Source organism: Aplysia californica, unplaced genomic scaffold, assembly GCF_000002075.1.
Source record: "Aplysia californica isolate F4 #8 unplaced genomic scaffold, AplCal3.0 scaffold00262, whole genome shotgun sequence".
Classification (NCBI taxonomy): domain Eukaryota; kingdom Metazoa; phylum Mollusca; class Gastropoda; order Aplysiida; family Aplysiidae; genus Aplysia; species Aplysia californica.
The window spans coordinates 248221-251863 of NW_004797532.1; the positions used below are offsets into that span (position 1 = coordinate 248221).

Here is a 3643-nt window from a genome sequence, read left to right on the forward strand (position 1 = left end):
GGGGGGGCTAAAAAAAAGAAGAAAACAGATCAAAGGGAAGGAAAAAAAACTAGTTGAGAAGGGTGAAATGATAGGAAGAAGAAAAGAATAGACTGCCGAAAGATGAAAGAGAAGGAGGAAAAAAAAAAGAGTAAATCGAGGATATGAAAAGGGTTTTTAAACAATGGGAAAAAATTTATATCTCTATTTCGAAATGATCTGTTTCTTTAATAATAAACCCAACAACCGTTCGCATTATGACTACAACTCAAGTGATTAATTATTCATTTCTCGCCGACATGTGAAGCCTTAAAAGCTTCTCAATGTATTTTTGTTACGTTCGAGGAATAGCCACACAAATCTGTCGGCGATGTAATAGGTGTGGAAAATAAAATTTATCTTAGGCCATTACTAAAAGGACTGATGCTGGCTGCCACTCTACTCTGGGTACTTTGAAAGAGTAGATTGTGCAGGCGGTTGTTGGGTGCTCTGGTGTGGTTTGGTCCTTTTCTATCAAACTTCGATCGTCCTTATCTCCTCTCCTTCTGTTTTCTGTTTGTTACTCTCTGGTAGCACCTCTAATCTTCCGCACTTAGATCTATATGATCTTATTGTGTTGCAAATACCGTAAAATTTCAACGGGGGAGGGAGCTCTCTTGGTCTAGAGGTGCGGTCTTATTCAATAGATCCTGGGTTCGAAACCTGACTGCGACGGACATTTTATTTTCTCTAGAAACTTCCTTCTTTCACCTTTCCAGCTCTCTAATCATGTTCTGTCGTCTGCTTTCCTCTCCTCTTCCCCCCCCCCCTTCCATTTGCCCCCTGCACTGGGATCCTGACTCTTTCTGCTACTTTCTACTGCTACTCCTCGGCTCCTTCCTGCTGCTTCCTTTCACTACTTTCAGCCCCACCCTTTATCTTACTAGGAAATGGACAATAATGTCTAACTCCTAGCCTTCTCAGTTAAGGTCAAAGTGGGAGGTGGAAGTGATATTATTCAGTACTATAGCTTGTTCATTTTCGTCTGTCCGCGTTTAAGAAATAGTTCTGTTTGCCAGCGACCAACGAAAAATATTTTCCCCAATAGATTTTTTAAAATCTTTTATTTAGACCCTCTACCTGTATTAAACACCGTCCATTGGGTGCACACACAGGCCCAGGACCACTACAATGCATGATTTATGATACCGTAGCCTCGCCTACAAATTGCTGATTTTGAGACAGCGACACTACCCTGTCCCCACATTTCTGTCTAGACGTCTCCCCGTGAGTCTCCAAAAGCTTCACAAAGTCTGTTGGACCGTGTTTCATAGGTGTGCGTTAAAGTGTGGTGTTAGTGAAAATAGATCTACTTTTTGATGTTTTAAGTGTAACTGTAAATCCCCAATTATGCTTTTACCAACTTTAGGTTAACATCAAAGAAAACCTGTCGGTACCTTAGTCTATAGTGAGCTTCATTAATACTAATTTGCTTTCTGTTGGTCATCCAACTTTTAAACCCACATGAAAGACCCGAGACAGTTAAACAGAACGATTTATTTTTGTCTTTTTTTAACCGCGGACACACGAAAGTGAAGAAGCTGTTGCGCCGGTATTTACATAGAATTCAAATCAGGCGAAGGAGATGAGACAAAGGCTCTACGCTCATGAGAAAATTTCCTCTCGTTGCACGTCTGAGAAGTGTGATGTCACTTAGCGGTGGAGAGATACGAACAGGTGAGATTACTGTCTCATTTTCATACATGCGCCGTGGGACGAGTGAAAACCTTCTCGATTGTGTCCGGGGTTCAAGAGTCAATTCAATCATTTATACCGGGTACTCCATTCGAAATGCACCCCTACATTCAGGACATGTCGCCAATCATCCTCTGACATCCCCAGGAAACCGCACCTCTCGACATTTCCTATAGTTCTGACGTCCTCACAGCCACCGCCGACTAGCTCACCCAGCTTCTTTGACAAGTGGTCCACTTCCTGGTCGTCTACTCTATCACCATCGTCCTCAAGACAAGATCCCCCAAGTACACCCACACTCGGAGACGCACGTACCAATTGCACCAACGTGGAAACAGAGAACTGTGTTGTATGGGTTATGCTTGTAATCATTATTGTACTTGTTCTCTTGGTCTTGGGTTTAATTGTGTATTGCTGTAGACTGAAACAAAAAGTGAGGAATCTAATCACTAGACAAAATAGGGCCGACACATTGTTACAAGAATTTGACGGACAGAAAAAAAATGAAAGTCGGGGAAGTGGGGTGGTGGAATTACTGAAAAAAAGAAACCCAACACTACGTTGAGTTTGACTTCTTTTGGGAGACAGTAAGAGAATAGAAATTACTTGTCTTAGAAGACCAACCCAGAGCAATTATAAGGGAAAGGCCGAGACTATAAACTAAATGTATGAGTGACTTTCCAAGTGAATGGATAAATAGATATTATAGGAACGGTAAACAACTGAAGAATATGTGATGCAAGCCTCACCAGCAAGTCAAATATTATGTCTCCTATTATGTGCACGGGCCGCAGTCGTTAGCGATTTGTCGAGAACTGTGTATCCTTTTCAGCGACAGTATCACACGGAGTGTTGACCGGCACTTCTTGGCGAGGTATTTTAATAAATGGTGATACTTTAAACCTGTCACACTCCCAATCTGTAGTGCGTGAGAGGTCTCGATCGTTGCATGGACCGATTGCAGGCGACGGTCGCTAGCGGCTAGACGTCGCGTCGCGTATAAGGAGACGGGTTTTTAAAAATATTCTTACTTGATTGATTTTGGGGCGGCAAGGACCGCGCTCGACACGACTTCGTGTCGCGCATAAGGAGACATACTCTAATGGTTTTGAGATTTTGTTTAGACGTGCCATCCATGTAAAAAAAAAAAATATGTGTTTTGAAACAACTCAGCCTAGACACAAGATCTGTGATTAAAACTGTTAGTGGATCTGTGATGAAAAAATTACCCGTCTTTCATTTTTACTCAGTCATATTTTCATACTTCTTATTAATCATCATGTTCAGGGTGTTTAAAAAAAGAGGACCAACTTTAAAGGGCAATAACTCAATCCTATCTGCACCAAGTTCAACAAAACGTCAAACAAATAAAATTCAACTATGACAACATCAAGTCTGTAAATATGCAGCAAATCAATCAGTGTTCGAGAAATATTAAGCTATAAAAATGTCAATAATTCTGGGTAAAACGCAAACTTTTACTTCTTAGGCTAAAAGCGTTCAGCAACAGGGGCGTGTTCGGCACATTCTGGTTCCAGGACAAGGGGTGGTAAACCCAGGATAATCTCACTGTACTGAGAAAGTTTTGCAGAAGCTTTGGAAGGGGATTTTATGCTGTAGAGCCCTGGTTTAGGCAAGATGGGTCAACACATCACGCATCAAGAGCTGCCCTTGTGTAATTGTAAGAACTGTACAGGGAACGCCCCATAAGCCGAAAGTTTATAAATGAATGGTCACCACATTCCCCCAGATTTGAGCCCTTTCAATTGTTACCGTTGGGATTTTTATGGACAGAGTCTAAGGAAACAACCCACAAACAATAGAACAGTTAAAACTCAATGTTGAACATGACGTCCACAGAATCGACCCAGAAACACGTCACAGGGGCATTAAAAATTCCCAGTGGCATACTGAAGCTTGTACTTGCAGC

The 3643-nt window shown here is 41.8% G+C and overlaps 1 long non-coding RNA gene across 1 annotated transcript in view; it reads left to right on the plus strand.

Annotated features, from left to right (window-relative positions):
• The window catches only part of LOC101862658, a 12352-nt gene extending 9488 nt beyond the window's left edge, over nt 1-2864 (plus strand). The window contains exon 3 of the long non-coding RNA XR_220580.3: nt 1861-2864. This is a non-coding gene — a long non-coding RNA (uncharacterized LOC101862658). The remainder of the gene's footprint in view (nt 1-1860) is intronic.
• Nucleotides 2865-3643: the final 779 nt, after the last annotated feature.